This window comes from Canis lupus, chromosome X (genome assembly GCF_011100685.1).
Source record: "Canis lupus familiaris isolate Mischka breed German Shepherd chromosome X, alternate assembly UU_Cfam_GSD_1.0, whole genome shotgun sequence".
NCBI classification, from domain to species: Eukaryota; Metazoa; Chordata; class Mammalia; order Carnivora; family Canidae; genus Canis; species Canis lupus.
Window position 1 is genome coordinate 71,821,874 of NC_049260.1, and position 15,850 is coordinate 71,837,723.

The 15,850-nt window shown below is 38.9% G+C and overlaps 1 non-coding gene across 1 annotated transcript; it reads right to left on the reverse strand.

The window, feature by feature from the left end:
- Positions 1 to 3,430: 3,430 nt before the first annotated feature.
- Positions 3,431 to 3,537, reverse strand: LOC119868705. Its single transcript, XR_005386655.1, has one exon. It is a non-coding gene; the product is annotated as a U6 spliceosomal RNA (small nuclear RNA).
- Between the last annotated feature and the right edge of the window lie 12,313 nt (positions 3,538 to 15,850).

Consider the following 15,850-nt stretch of genomic DNA (forward strand, 5'->3'; position numbering starts at 1 on the left):
CATAATACTTCTCTCCATAAAGTTTAGGGATCGCTTGTCTCTTGTTGCTTTAATGATCTTCTCTTTATCTTTGGAATTCGTAAGTTTCACTCTTAAATGTGGTGGTGTTGAACTGTTTTTATTGATTTTAGGGGGTGGGGAATCTCTCTATCTCCAGATCTGAATGCTTGTTTCCCTTCCCAAGTTTGGGAAGTTCTCAGCTATGATTTGTTTAATATATATATATTTTTTAATTTTTTTTTTATTCAGGATAGTCACACAGAGAGAGAGAGAGAGAGAGAGAGAGAGGCAGAGACACAGGCAGAGGGAGAAGCAGGCTCCATGCACCGAGAGCCCGATGTGAGATTCGATCCCAGGTCTGCCAGGATCGCACCCTGAGCCAAAGGCAGGCGCTAAACCGCTGCGCCACCCAGGGATCCCCCTATGATTTGTTTAAATACACTTTCTGGTCCTCTGTCTCTTTCGGGGCCCTCTGCAACCCCAATTAAACGTAGATTTTTCCTTCTGAGGCTGTCATTTATTTCCCTTAACCTATCCTCATGATCTTTTAATTGTTTTTCTCTTTTTTCCTCAGCTTCCTTCCTTGCCATTAACTTGTTTTGTATGTCACTCACTTGTTCTTCTACTTCGTAAATCCTCATCGTTAAGACCTCTAGTTTGTATTGCATCTCATTTAATTGATTTTTAATTTCTGCATGATTAGATCTAAATTATGCAGTCATGAAGTCTCTTGAATCCTTTATGCTTTTTTTCTAGAGTCACCGGTAGCTTTATGATTGTGCTTCTGAATTGGCTTTCTGACATTGAATTGTAATCCAAATTTTGTAACTCTGTGGGAGAGAGGACTGTTTCTGATTTTTTCTTTTGTGGTGTTTTTATCCTTCTAGTCATTTTGCTCAGTGCAGAGTGGCCACAAACAAGCTGTCCTGGAAAAAGTAGAAAAATATAGAAAAATAAAAAATAAAATGCGGGGGTAAACAACAGAAAATAAAAAATAAGGGGTAGTATCCTCTGATTCTATATACTGTAAATCCCTCGACTTCCCCTGGAAGTTTTCCCCGCTGCTTGGTCAATAACTTGCTTTTTCCCTGTCCTTCCAGCTTGTCTTCTGGGGGAGGGGTCTGCTGTGCTGATTCTTAGGTGTGTGGACCTTTGGGAGCTCCCCACCCCCATGCCAGGTACAGGGCTCAGTGTTATCTGTTTATCCTGTGAAACCCTTGCTCAGTCCCAGGTACAAGGTGACACCAGGAGGAACAACAACAGTGGTGGCAGCCACCCTCCCAGCCCTGGAGTCAGTTCCCACACTAACTACTGCAGTTCCCTGTCTGCAGGGGCCTGGATGCTCCGGGGGTGGGGTCCGCTGATCTGCACAGCTCGGGGCTCCCGGTGGTGATAGGAGTGTCCTTGCTCTCCTGTGTCTTCCCGGCCTCTGCCTGTCTCGGGGGGAGCGCTGATCCTGGGCTCTGTACCTCGGCGCCCTGGGCTCCAGGGCCTGCATTGCTGGAATCTCGCTCCCAGGGCAGCGCAGCCCCCTCCACTCAGAGCCACTGCCTGAGCCACCGCCCACACTGCTCCCCGGGCCCTTCCAGAGGCGCGCTGCTGCCCTTTAGGGAGCTCGGCCCACAGAGTATGGTGCGCTCTCCCCTGGGGCACAGTTCCTTTGTTAGTGCCCCTGGGAGCCTGAGGGCATCTGTCCCTCCTGGGATCATGCCTGAGTTCCCTGCGAGTGCCTTTCCATCCAGGAAGATTGGTAAAGTTCCTGCTTCTCCAGGACTGGGCTTTCCTGTCCTGGAAGTACTTGCCACCTGGCCTTAGCCCGGCTCCTCTCGGCTTGGGGAGGGGGAGGGAGAGGGGGGCTCCCCCTTGGATGCTCTTTTATTTCTTTATTTTTTCCATCTTCCTACCTTGATAGAAGTGTGAGCTCTTCTCACTGTAGCATTCCAGCTGTTCTCTCTTTAAGTCTCAGGCCGAATTCATAGGTTTTCAGGATGATTTGAAAGTTATCTAGGTAAGTTGGTGGGGACAGGTGACTTGGGGACCCTACTCTTCTGCCATCTTGCACCTTTCTTTGCTGCTGCAACATATTTAATACTATCTCTAGTTATTTGTTAAATTCTTTACCAATAACAAGGGAAATATCACCAAACAGAATATCTAGTTTCATAGATCTATGGACATTTCATTCTCTATGTTCTCCATCAACAAAAAGTAAGATACTGGATTTCAAGGTTTTACATAAGTCTTCTACTTCCTTACAGTCTTTGATAAGGCCTTGCACTTAGTATGATTCTTTGTCAATAAAATACACATGCTTAAGAGAGCTTAGCAGATTCTAGATATATTAGGAATTTATTAACCAACATTTCCTCTAATGTACTAACTGCCATCATGTTATCCTCTTATATCCCCCAGATTCAACTGTGCTTTTGGAAATCCTTAGCATCATTTTATCATGATGCTGAACTTTTCAGAGAACATTTTGGAGTTATCTGGGTAGAGACTGAAGGTTATTGAATTGGATCTTTTCACAAATGCTTTTATATGAGGGCAGACAGTGAGTAGTTGTTTCTGATCATTAGTTATGAACTTTCATAAGCCATGTTAACTAGGCTACAAAAATGCCAGTACTCATTTGACATCAGTCTGGTTTTAGCACCCAGGCCTCCTATTAGACATTGTAGCAGGGGATTCAAGTAGATATCATTGATAATAGGTTCATGGAGCAATTTGCAAAATTTGTCCTCAGTCTATATACTTGTATATCGAACAAATTTGATTAATTATATTAAGATAGGCATTGCCTATATAACTGGAACTTTGAGCTTATTGGGTTTCTGTTCTTTCAAAATACAAGCAAAAGCTATCAAAGTTGTATCTTAGTATTATGAATCAAGGTTCTTGATATGTTCCTTAAGAGAGGAAAAGACATGTGGGACAATGTCATCTTCACATCAGGTGACCAGAAACATCATCATTTTTATTATTCTTTGCTACTGTTTGTGTGAGAAATGGAACCTCAATCATAGTGTTCCCATAGATCTTGCTGTGTGCTCTGAGCCTTTAAGTTCTGCTGCCACTTTTTGTTAGTTTGTTTCAAGTTTTTATTTAAATCCCAGTTAACATATAGTGTAATATTTGTTGTCCTGATGTCACTTAAGCTTCAATAACCAAATATATTTTATCATCACAGACTTTGGACTAGAATTTTATTCATTCTATAAGGAACTTCATGAAAGTTACTATTTTACTTCAATTGTGATCACAAAAAGAGCAGGACTTGTATCTTAATGTACTGTTAATACAAGGGCATTCTTCATCAGATTCTGTATCCTAGTCACTAATGCCTTATTATCTTGAAAATAAGTTGCTTCATAGACTACTGGGAAAAGAAATTGCCTTTCAGATTCTTTTTTTTTTTTTTTAATTGCACAAAAATATGGAACGCTTCACGAATTTGCGTGTCATCCTTGCGCAGGGGCCATGCTAATCTTCTCTGTATCGTTCCAATTTTAGTATATGTGCTGCCGAAGCGAGCACACCTTTCAGATTCTTTGTCAATGTTTACTTTAATTAGCTTTAATAGTCCAGGAGTGCTTTAGTTAACCAGTAACTTTATATCACTATTAGGATTTTCTTTCCTCTTTCCCAAGATTACAACAGTCAAAATCTCAATGTTTTTATCTTCTTGCTTCTCTGTATAGATATCTTGGCAGATGTAACAATATTGACTCTTTCATATGCTCCGTGCTGTTGGGTTTTGCCACACTGACTACCAGATGAAAAATGAATCCTTACTACTGGTTCACTGTGATCTCTGCACACGCATATCAGCCATCATTGTGAGAAAGAACTAAGCTGGTAAGTTTCTGTGCCCAAAGTCTGCAAAAATAGTTCTTGGCTCCTTCATCAAACATTAGCACTGATGGCAAGCCATTATGCTGGTGTCTTGATGTTTGGATCCTTAGATGGCAAAGAGATCTTGATCTGTAGACCACCTGCAGCCCTGCTAATCTGGCTCTTTCTTGAATTTTCTGGCTCTCTGGACAGTTCCAGAAAAATCTCTGGCAAGGTTTATCACCCCTCACTCCAGAAACTTCTATACATAAACTCAACTACAGAAGCTAACCTCACATCTAAAGGAACTGGAGAAAGAACAGCAAATAAAACCTACACCAAGCAGAAGAAGAGAGTTAATTATTAACTCTTTTTTTTCCCTCTTCCTTAAAAAACAGCCACTTCAAAAGATTTTCTTTAATATCATAAAATATTTTCATGGACAAGTGAGCTAGCAAACACACATACACCAATGTGCCTTCTGACAAGATCCCCCCTGACCTCCCCCCCCCCCACATCAAGGTGGACATGATATTGGAGAAATGAATACAGCAGATGATACAGAGAGAGAAAAATATCGATAAAAAGTATGGAATATAACATTGTGCTTGGTTATTTTCCTATGTCACAACAAAACAAAACGTTTCGGTGCAGTTAATTTTTCCTCTTTTCCATTTAAGTCTGGTGGAGAAAAAAATACTTTTTCTATAATAAAATATGTGTTTTTTTTTTTTACTTTTTTTAACATAACCTTTTTTTTCTTTTTTGCAGAAAATAATTTTGTAAACTGTCACTTGGTGGGCGGGAAGGCTCGATGCCACGTGGGGTCCCAGCTGGCGCCCGGCTGGAGGCTGGGCAAGGAGACCTAACCCTTGAGAGGCGGGAGAGGGGGACAGCGGGGGCACAGGGCAGGGGTGCACAGCGGGCAATGAGGGCACCAGCCGGGGACGGGTTAGAGGTTGCTCTTGCTGTACAGCGTGGTGGAGAAGGACATGAAGTCCAGAGCACCTGGCTCGGCGTCGGGGCCCGTGTAGGGGGCCATCCGTGTGATGCAGTACTCAGCCTGGTCGGGTGGCAGCTCTTGGAGCAGCTTGTCCACGGTGATGTAGTTCTCGTCCCCAGCCAGGATCTTGAACGAGGCCATGACTTGGTCGGCTGTGTCTGAGTCGGCCTTCTCCCGAGACATAAAGTTGATGAAGGCCTAGAACATCACTACCCCCAGGCAGTTGGAATCCACGATGCTCATGATGCGGGCAAATTCTGCCTCTCCCTGGGGGTCATTGCCAATATCATAACCCAAGCTGATGAGGCAGGCTTTGAACTCCTCGGGACCCAACGTGCAGGAGTGATCCCGGTCAAAGTGGTTGAAGGAGGCCCAACCACTGGGTGGGATGAAAGCATTCATTCATCTGCTCCTGGCTGATGCCCTTGGCATCTTGGGTCAGGATCTGATTCTCCACTTTGTTGATGATCCTGGCAATGTGATGAGGAGCTGCTCCAAGCCCACACGGATATGCTCCATGGTGTAGTTGGTGAGCTTGTTGTCAAAGATAAGTGCCTCCTGGATGAGCTGGTGATCACCTCTCGAGCTGGTCGATCTTGGGCTTGTAGTTGACGATGCTCTTCTCGTACTGTCGCAGGTGGCTGAGCTTTGACCACTAACTTGAAGTTAGTTCGAGCAGAACTCAATAAAATAGAGACAAGAAGAACTGCAGAACAGATCAACAAAACCAGGAGTTGGTTTTTTGAAAGACATAATAGATAAACAATTAGCCAGTCATTAAAAAGAAAAAAGACTCAAATTAATAAAATCATGAAAGAAAGAGGAGACATCACAACTAATACCAAGGCAATACAAATGATTTTAAAAACCTATTATGAGCAGCTGTACACCAATAAATTAGGAAATCTAGAAGGAATGGACGCATTTCTGGAAAGCCACAAATTACCAAAGCTGGAACAGGAAGAAATAGAAAACCTGAATAGCCAAATAACCAGCGAGGAAATTGAAGCAATCATCAAAAACCTCCCAAGACACAAAAGTCCAGGGCCAGATGGCTTCCCAGGGGAATTCTACCAAACGTTTAAAGGAGAAATAATATCAATGCAACTAAAGCTGTTCTGAAGGACAAAAAGGGTCAGAATACTTCCAATCTCATTTTATGTGGCCAGAATCATCATTCCAAAACCAAAGACCGCACCAAAAAGGAGAACTATAGACCAATATTCCTGATGAACACAGATGCAAAAATTCTCAACAAGATACTAGCCAATAGGATCCAACAATACATTAGGAAGATTATTCACCATGACCAAGGATTTATCCCCAGGATGCAAGGTTGGTTCAACACTTGTAAAGCAATCAACGTGATAGATCATATCGGCAAGAGAAAAAACAAGAACCACAGGATCCTCTCAATAGATGCAGAGAAAGCATTTGACAAAATACAGCATCCATTCCTGATCAAAACTCTTCAGAGTATAGGGATAGAGGGAACATTCCTCAGCATCTTAAAAGCCATCTACAAAAAGCCCACAGCAAATATCATTCTCCATGGGGAAAAACTGAGAGCCTTTCCCCTAAGATCAGGAACACGACAGGGATGTCCACTCTCACCACTGCTATTCAATATAGTACTAGAAGTCCGAGCCTTGGCAATCAGACAACAAAAAGAAATTAAGGCATTCAAATTGACAAAAAAGGCAAACTCTCCCTCTTTGCAGATGACATGATACTGTACATTAGAAAACCCAAAAGACTCCACCCCAAGATTGCTAGAACTCATACAGCAATTCGGCAGTGTGGCAGCATACAAAATCAATGCCCAGAAATCAGTGGCATTTCTATACACTAACAATGAGACTGAAGAAAGAGAAATTAAGGAATCAATCCCATTTACAATTGTACCCAAAAGCAGAAGATACCTAGGAATAAACCTAACCAAAGAGGTAAAGAATCTATAATCTAAAAACTACAGAATACTTCTGAAAGAAATTGAGGAAGACACAAAGAGATGGAAAAACTTTCCATGTTCATGGACTGGAAGATTTAATATTGTGAAAATGTCTATGCTACCAAGGGCAATTTACACGTTCAATGCAATCCTTATTAAATTCCCTGGTCTTTCCTCAGTGAGTTGGAACAAATCATCTTTAAGATTTGTGTGGAATTAAAAAAGACCCCAAATATCCAGGGGAATACTGAAAAATAAAACCAAAGCTTGGGGAATCAGAATGCCAATTTCAAGTTGTATTACAAAGCTGTGATCATCAAGACAGTGTGGTACTGGCACAAAAGGGGACACATAGATCAGTGAAACAGAATAGAGAACCCAGAAATGGGCCCTCAACTCTATGATCAACTAATATTCAACAAAGCAGGTAAGAATATCCACTGGAAAAAGACAGTCTCTTCAATAAATGGTGCTAGGAAAATTGGACATCCACATGCAGAAGAATGAAACCAGACCATTCTCTTACACCATACACAAAGATAAATTCAAAATGGATGAAAGATCTAAATGTGAGACAAGAATCCATCAAAATCCTAGAGGACAACACAGGCAACACCCTTTTTGAAATTGGCCACAGCAACTTCTTGCAAGATTCATCTATGAAGGCAAGGGAAACAAAAGCCAAAATGAACTATTGGGACACAATAAAGATAAAACCCTTCTTAATAGCAAGAGACACAGTCAACAAAACTAAAAGACAACCTACAGAATGGGAGAAGACATTTGAAAATAACATATCAGATAAGGGGCTAGTATCCAAGATCTATAAAGAACTTATTAAACTCAACAGCAAAGAAACAACCAATCCAATCATGAAATGGGCAAGAGATATGAGAAGAAATGTCACCAAAGAAGGCATACACATGGCCTCAAGCACTTGAGAAAATGCTCCACATCAGTGGCGATCAGGGAAATACAAATCAAAACCACAATGAGATACCACCTCATAGCAGTGAGAATGGTGAAAATTAACACACGGAAAATAACAAATGTTGGAGAGGATGTCGAGAAAGGCGAACCCTCTTGTCCTGTTGGTGGGAATGTGAACTGGACATTCCAGAGAATGTCTATATGGAGACTATAGAGAACTGTGTGGAGGTTCCTCAAAGAGTTAATAATAGGACTGCCCTACGACCCAGCAATTGCACTGCTGGGGATTTACCCCAAAGATACAGATGCAGTGAAAAACCAAGACACCTGTACCCCAATGTTTATAGCAGCAATGTGCACAATAGCCAAACTGTGGAAGGAGCCTCAGTGTCCATCGAAAGATGAATGGATATATATATATATATATATATATATATATATATATATATATTCTATATATATATATATATAGAATAATAGTCATTAGAAACGACGATACCTACCATTTGTTTTGACATGGATCGAACTGGGGAGTGTTAAGCTGAGTGAAGTAAGTCAGTCAGAGGACAATCATTATATGGTTTCACTAATATGGGGAATATAAAAAATAATGAAAGAGATTAAAGGGGAAAGGAGAGAAACTGAGTGGGAAAACTCAGTTTGACAAAACATGAAGGACTTCTAACTCTGAGAAATGAACAAGATGTAGTGGAAGGGGAGGTGGGCAGGGGAATGGTGTGATTGGCTGATGGGCACTGAGGGGGGCACTTGACGGGATGAGCACTGGGTGTTTTAGTATATGCTGGGAAATCGAACTCCAATAAAAAACATACATTAAAAAATAAATAAAATACATAAAAATATTTAAATAAAAGAATATTCTGAGACAAAATTGGAAAATACATTGGTTGTGAAAAAGGAATATGTGTAAAAGAGGAATTTATTAAGTTCAAAATAAACAAACATTTGGTTTCCTAAAAAAAAAAAAAAATGGTTTCCTATCTAAAGAATAGCTTTATTTCTGAAACTCTTGCCAGTCTCTTTTAGAAACAAAATATCACCAGCATACATTTTGGTAGTTTAAGAGACTACAGGGGCTCCAAGGGTGTTTGCCATAAATCACTAAATTAGTTTTAACCAGATTTGGACAAGTATTTTGCAAAATATATGGCTTTTCAAATAAATTTTCTGTGTTCAAGGAAACAATTTATGCCCTCTTAAATCCAAAGTGTCACCATCAGAAACATCTTAATATTCATTGAGAGCCCGTTGGGTCCCTAGCACTGACCAAGTTCTAAAGTAAGTACCTTCACATTATTGATGGATTATAATCTCACAGCTGAGACATTCACTTTTAAGTTTAAAAAAATTGTGTCTCTTTGCTATCATGAAATATAGCAGAATTTTGGTTTTATAGTAATATGTGTTAAGTAAATAGAATGAAATGACCCCTGGGCACATATCTGCTGCTGCAAACTAAGAAACTGCCTTATAGGATACCTGCTTGAATGAACCCCTAATCCTTGCAGCCAGAGAAAGATCCTTATGATCATTAAGTTGGATTGACCAACACTTCCTTGAGATAATGACAGGGGTTTCTACAGAGTACCTACAGCCACAATGTATTTAGAAGTGAATACTTTTATACAGGTATATTATTTCCAACACCTGACATTGTCTTTGAATAACAGACATACATAGTTAATTTTCAAAAGAGGAAGATGTAATCCAGTGGTTAAATAATTCCCACATCCAACTGCAGAATATTTATCTGTGTTATCTCTTTTACCGGATACTTCAGGGATAGATTATTTCTGAAGAGCTTCAGAGTCAGATGGTTATATAAGACACACCCCAATGTTTGGGGATCAATTTAACTGTGTTTTAAAAGTCCAAATGCAAAATATGACTCCTAGCAAGTCTTAATACTTCTGCCAGTAAAAGTTGCTGAACCTCTCAAGCAGCAATGTGTTATTTTGATCTCTTTCCACTGCCCCTCAGTTATTCTCTGGTCTCTTGTTACTAAAAGATAATCACTTCCGGAATAAATTAAGTCACTTAGAGATTGTTTTTAAATTTGTTATGACAAGAAGTGCACTCAAAATTATGACAATAAATTAAAACAGCCTTGATTTACAAGTCAGATGAGTTGGAGTATAGATTGAATAGATATAAAGAACACCATCATTTCTGACCTGAGATTGACTCCCTTGTTCTCAGTTGTTAATCTCCATCATGAGTCTTTCTGGATTCTGGGTAGCATAATTACCTGACCAGATCTTTTGAATACTCAGTTACTTGCTTTCAAAAACACATTATGGGGCAGCCCGGGTGGCTCAGCGGTTTAGCGCCGCCTTCAGCCCAGGGTGTGATCCTGGAGACCCGGGATCGAGTCCCACATCGGACTCCCTGCATGGAGCCTGCTTCTCCCTCTGCCTGTGTCTCTGCCTCTCTCTCTCTCTGTGTCTCTCATGAATAAATAAATAAAATCTTAAAAAACAAAAACAAAAACAAATTATGTCATCCTTCAACTCTCTTGGCATTCCTTTCTTTTATGAAAGAATTTTATTACAATGGTTTTGTGCCTTCTTTGCATGATTTGAAGAAAAAAATGATCATCTGGTAGAATACTCTTCAATAACAACCAAACCTGTTACTATAGACTGAATATTTATGTCCCCCCAAAATTTATATGTTTAAATCCAATTCCCAATGTGATGGTATTAAGATGGGGGTCTTTGGGAGGTGATTAGGTCCTGAGGTTCGAATACTCATGAATGGGATTAGTGTCCTTAATAAGAGACCCCAGATATCTCCCTTGCCCTTTCCACCTTGTGGGGACACAACAAAAAGATAGCAATCTACGAATCAGGAAGTGGGTCTTCATCATACTTCAAATCTGCTGGCAGCTTAATCTTAAACTTCCAGCCTCCAGAACCGTGTCACAGAAGTTTCTATCATGCATTATTCTGTTATAACAATGTGAGATATTCTGTTACAGCATCTTGAAGAGACGAAGACACATGTTGATTTGAAATTCTGTCTTCTGTGATGCAAATAATTCATTTCTGTGCTATTACTGCATTTTTCACATGAAAACCTTATCTATTTTTCACATGTAAAATTATCTGAAGAGTTTAGTTTACTTCACTCCAGAGCCCTACACTTGTTACTTTGTTCACAATGCAGGGAGCTGCACAGACAATGAACACTTGGGTGAGTGTTGGGAGAGTGCTTAGTAGGTGACTCACAATTGTAGTCTGAAGTATTGTTTAAATGGTAGTAGTATCTAATTACTAATGGAGTCACCTTAGTAATTAGAAGACACTCTTAGAAACCTGTGATCTTTTAGTATCTGAAACTTGAAAAAAAAAGTGATGATTTTAACTCCTCCATGATTAGGAGTTTGTTTTCCCAAACAGGACACTATTAGAATATTGGATGTAGAATAAAAATTGGTTAACAGAACATGAGAGACTCCTAACTCTGGGAACTGAACTAGGGGTGGTAGAAAGGGAGGTGGGTGGGGGGTAGGGGGTGACTGGGTGACAGGCACTGAGGGAGCACTTGATGGGATGAACACTGGGTGTTATTCTATATGTTGGCAAATTGAACACCAATAAAAATAAATTTATTTAAAAATGGGTTAAAGATGAGGGAGCTAGGAAGAATGAAAAAAGTGTGACATTCTTGAATGAAGTATGTGATAAAGCCGGATATTCCAGATTTAAGCCAGTAGAGTGTCAGATAAATCAAGCAAAATAAAACTTGGCAACATTCTTAAAAATATCTTTGCAACATTTCAGAATAGAAAGAAACATCTCTAAGTACAAGTATAGTATTCTTTCATAGTTACACAGATATGCTGATATTATCTTTATTTTTTACTTACCTAAATTTTTTATTGTGGTAAGAAACTTAAACTGAGATCTACCTTTTTAACAAATTTTTAAATGCACAGTATAGTATTGCTATCTATAGGTATAGTGTTGTATAGCACATCTCTAGGACTAATTCATCTTGCCTAACTGGAATTCTATATGGTTGATTAGCAGCTCACCATTTTCCCCTCCCTTCAGTCTTTGACAACCACTACTTGACTCTCTATTTCTATGAGTTTGGCTCCTTTATAGATATCTCATCTAAGTAGAATCATTCAGTATTTGTCCTTCTGTGATTGGCTTATTTTGTGTGGCATAGGGTCTTTTAGATTTATCATATCTGTCATATGGGATAGGATTTCCTTCTTTTTTAAGACTTAATATAACACTGTGACTTACCATATTAATTGTTACATGGGTTTTTCAAATTTATATAGTTACTAAAATATTGAACATGGAGAAAAACAATAAATCTAATTGAGAGGTGTAAGATCTGATCCAACCAGCCAGCCCAGTCAATCAGCTATTGAAAAAATATGCATTCAGCATCTGCTATATGTTAAACACCATCAAAAGTACAAGGGTATATAAATTATTGATCCCACACTCAAGAAATTCACAGTCAAATATAGACAACAAAATATGGACATTAATAGAAAATAATGAGACCACTCATTAATTTATACTAATTCGTGACCCGCATCTATCTAGAAAGGAATTGAGAGGACTTATAATATGACAAAGAGAATAGTAAACTAGAAAAAGATATAAACCAAGGGGAGAAGGACAACGTATGTATATTAATTATAAAAATAAATAAAATTGTGGTAATTGAAGTACAATGGTGGCTCTGAGCTTCCAGAAAACCAGAACAAAACAAGATAAAAGTTATGAAAAGTAGGACCTATATCAAATCCATATCAATACTCAGTAAAGACAGTTTCCAATAATGCTAGTTTCTATCAGGCAATTCATTGGATGGTGCAATGAAAAATTAATACTTTTAAGATAGATGCAGAATATTTCATAATTTTGGGGAGCCTGTGTGGCTAGTCAGTTGAATGCCTGACTCTTAATTTTGGCTAAGGTTATAATCTCATGGTTGTGGAATCAAGCTGTGTGTGGGGCTCCATGTTTAGTGTAGAGTCTCCTTGAGATTCTCTCTCTCTCTCTCTGTCTCTGCCCTTCCCCCTCATGCTCTTTCCATCTTTCTCTATCTCAAAATAAATGAAATCTTTAAAAAAAGAATATTTCATAATTGTCAATAAAAGATGAAAGGGCAAAATACAAGGGTAATCTTGTGAAGGGAATTTTAGATGGGAGTAGATTAAAGTAGTTGAAGCACAGTTTTCTGCAGTCTCAATAATAAAAGTATAGAACTTATAGCAATAATTCCAAGATACTGGCCTGTAGACTGGTGATTATCATGCTTCTGTTTTTACTAATGCATGGAAAATGGGGAAATAAATAAAATATTGAGTTTTAAACAATGCTTACTTTGTTTAATTTAATGGTCTTTTATTCTGAGATTATTTCTTCCTTCATTACATGTTACTGGATATTCTATTTTTTAAAAGTAAGGTGGAAAATTTAAAATGAAAAAGATAACCTGAGATTGTACTTAACATAGAAGATAGTGTTTTGAAGAGAAATCTAATTTAAAAAAATCTAACTCCAGTATCCCAGGCTTCATTAGCTTGTAACTAAAACAAAATCCTTGCCATAGCCAAACTGTTATATCATGAACTCATTTAATCAATTCCATACCCCAAAATATCCTCGAGTTTTAGTATATTGTCTCACATGTGTTTCATAATGCATTCTTTCAGATTTTCTCTTTTGTGCTCCATGTTTTGAAACTATAGGGCTATCTCATTAGCTAGTAACTATTTTAAATTTGATACTCTCTTAAGTTATTGCACACATAGTCCTACCCACCAGCCTCTGAGGAGGAAGACAGCTCTCTCCTTAAATAAGAATTACCTCCTCATAGGGTCGTTGAAGGCAATCATTGAAAAAAAATGCACATAAAGCACTTAGAAGGGGGCAGGCACATGGTAAGCACTCAATAAATGGTACTGACAGTTATATTTATCTTTGGTCTTTACTAGCATGGCCCTTATGATAGATGGTATCATTCCCAATTATTCACTCTCTCCGTAAGAGGGTTATATATTCTCATCTGTGGCCATGTGACTTGCAGTGTTTCCATGCAGAGTATATACCTCATTGATTTGCAGCTTGACCTTGTGACTTTTTTAGTCAATAAGGTATGAATGAAATATGTGCTATATCTGAGCTGAAGCTTTCAGAGACTTAAATAGAAATCGCTATTTCAGTTTAGATCCCATAATGAAAAAATACAAATTGCAGAGCCAGAGCTGACCCACAGTTACTGACTGGGAATTAAAACAAACAAACAAAAATTATTGGTTGTTAAAGCAATAAAATTTATTTTTACCTTAGTATAGCCTCAAACAAGCTGATACATATCTTCATATGTATTTTCAGTTACTGTAAATACAGAATCTTTAGTTACTATAAATACACAAGTTACTTTCTCATATCTTCTTCAATTATTGTACATATACCAGCTCCTGATTGTTCATCCTATTTTTTACTCTTGCTTTGTAATTCCTTCTTGCTTTCAGTTCCATTAAACTATGACAGCTAAACTATTATTTGTTTAACTTAAATTTTCCTAAGTGTGGAACACATACTACTGGTATGACACAGGCACATATGTGATTTATAATGAGAAAATTAAACTCTTTTCTATTCTCATTTCGTTTTTCCAATTACTTTAATGAAAATTCTCAGTTTGGGGCAAGTTTGTTGCTAGCAACTCTCAAACAGTTGCTAATGTCCCTTCAGAAAAATACAAAAAAGTGATCTTTGAACTAGGTGACTAGAACTAGCAACATTATGTAGTTGGAATATAATAATATTATTTAATCCATATTGTATTAATTATATGGTCACTTATATTAATAACAAGTGATAATGGTCTACCACTTGTAATATAGCTCCCTTTTAAAATAAATTCATTTATTTAAATAAAAAAATGAGCTTATTTCAATAAAATGTCAAGTGCTGAGGTTTGGATTTCTGTTCTATCTAAGGGCCTTGCTTTTAGCCTTTAGTATTGGGAATGTATCAGGCCTGGCTCTTAGATTTATACATTTAACTCCTGCTCCAGTATAAGCTTCTGGGCCTGATACTTTAAAATGTAACTCCAGCTTCTGAAAGCCAGGTAGGTGGTGACCAAATTGGAGGACTCTTGGCTCATCACATCCAACAAATACAACTAGATGGCCATAAAGTCATTCTAAATATCCAAGAAATAGATCTGAAAACTGAGAGAACAAATTTCACAACAAAGGGAGAGAAGAGACAACATCAAAGAAAGTAGGAAGTGTGGAGATGTGGTTTAGGGGAGAAACAGATATTGGCTGCTATGGAGGAGAAGGAGTCATAGTCACAGGGAAGGAAAAATGAGAGAGAAGCACACAGGGGAATACACAAGAAGGTCCCTGAAGACATTGCCATGAAAATCAAGAGGTGCTGAATTTCATGAGTTCTTGCAGTAAGTGGGGCCTATGGACCAGAATATTAAAAGTCAGCAAGTTTGGCTGGGCTAGAGCCTGGAGAACACTGTGCTGCTCTTGAGTGGGAGGCAGGCAAACAACCTGAGGGCATACAATTTGGAAACACCAATCTGAAGAACACTTTGGGCACAGAGTGGGGAGATTTGCTCTTCTCAGAGCATGTCCCCGAGGGGAAGCATTCACATAGACACCTCTCTGAAGACAAAGAAGCTGGCTGGAACCATCTCCTCCCTCATTACACAGCATAAACATAGAGCCAAAGGTGGGAAGCAGCACAGTGCAACACTGGTTACCTTACTTGCCTTTACCAAGCCTCACATGTCTGTCTGTACACCAGTGGGACTGCCCTTCTGAGTCATGTTCACCTAAGACTCAGGGTGACAGGTCCCTCCTACAAAAGACCAACACAAATCCTTGCCCATATCACATCTCCTGATCAGATAGTGTTGCAAGGCCTCAGTCCTGGTGGAGATGGTGACAGGTCTCATTTCACAAGCAGACCAAACCACACTTAGTTAAAACTCACTACATTCAGACCAGGGGCCAAACACTGCATACAACAGGCAAGGAGAAACTGCAGAATACTGGCCTGAAAGAGCAGCCAGAGCACAGCAGCAGAGCTCATGCAACAAAGACTGCAGTC